This window comes from Morone saxatilis, unplaced genomic scaffold, assembly GCF_004916995.1.
Source record: "Morone saxatilis isolate NCDOM2014 unplaced genomic scaffold, NCSU_SB_2.0 Contig8, whole genome shotgun sequence".
Lineage (NCBI taxonomy): Eukaryota > Metazoa > Chordata > Actinopteri > Moronidae > Morone > Morone saxatilis.
In genome coordinates, this window is record NW_023340257.1 from 6,199,650 (window position 1) to 6,200,523 (window position 874).

The following is an 874-nucleotide window of genomic DNA, read 5'->3' on the forward strand; positions in this document are numbered from 1 at the left end:
TCTCTGACTCTGCAGATGTCATGAGGGTTGAGGCTATTTGCATAACTTTCAACTTTCCATATTCCTACCCCATTCCGCCAGAGAAAAACACGCATGTACAACGTTAGTGAAGTCGGACTGACCGTCAGCTCAACCGGCAATATATGAATATTAAGTTTCTCTCTTTCACTGAACTAAAACTATTGTAACTGGAGGAAGAGCAAGTGCGATTACTTACTTGCAGGAGAGCGGCAGCCATCAGTCACCCAGCATGTTAACTGGGGCTTACTGCCTTGTAAAACACATCATTCATACTCCACAATAAATGAAAACAAAAAACCTCACCAAAGTCCTCTTAGTAGTCTTTCCGATGACAATCACCCACTCTGGTTTGGTCGCAATACACCCTTAATTCACAGATTTAGATCTTTTTAGTGATTTAGTGATAATTCTGGCTCCGCATGCTGCAGTTGCTAGCGCAGTACGAGAGTCTGTTGCTGTTCAGCGGCTCTAACTCCACTTCGGAGGCAGACATTTAGCGAAAGTAGCTGAGTAAAAAGGCAAACATCTCCCGAAAAACCCAAGTTGAGATCGACTCTGCGATATCCAATAGCCCAACCGTGTTACCTAACAAATTTGAAATTGTTGTTACTTTTTGTTACAAACCAAACCAAATCAAAACATGTTCTTTTCGCTTACCTTTTCCTCTTCCACTAATGAAATGGCTTACTCTGGGACACCTCGAACAAGCAAAAACTATATTATATCCAACATTTTCCGTCAGCCTGTCGTTCCCCTCTTGCATGATGCAAAGTCAATCCTTTGTTGAAGTGGGTTCCCTACTAGTAGAAAAAAGTCAGAATCCTGAATTTAAAGTCAAAATTCTGAGAATAAT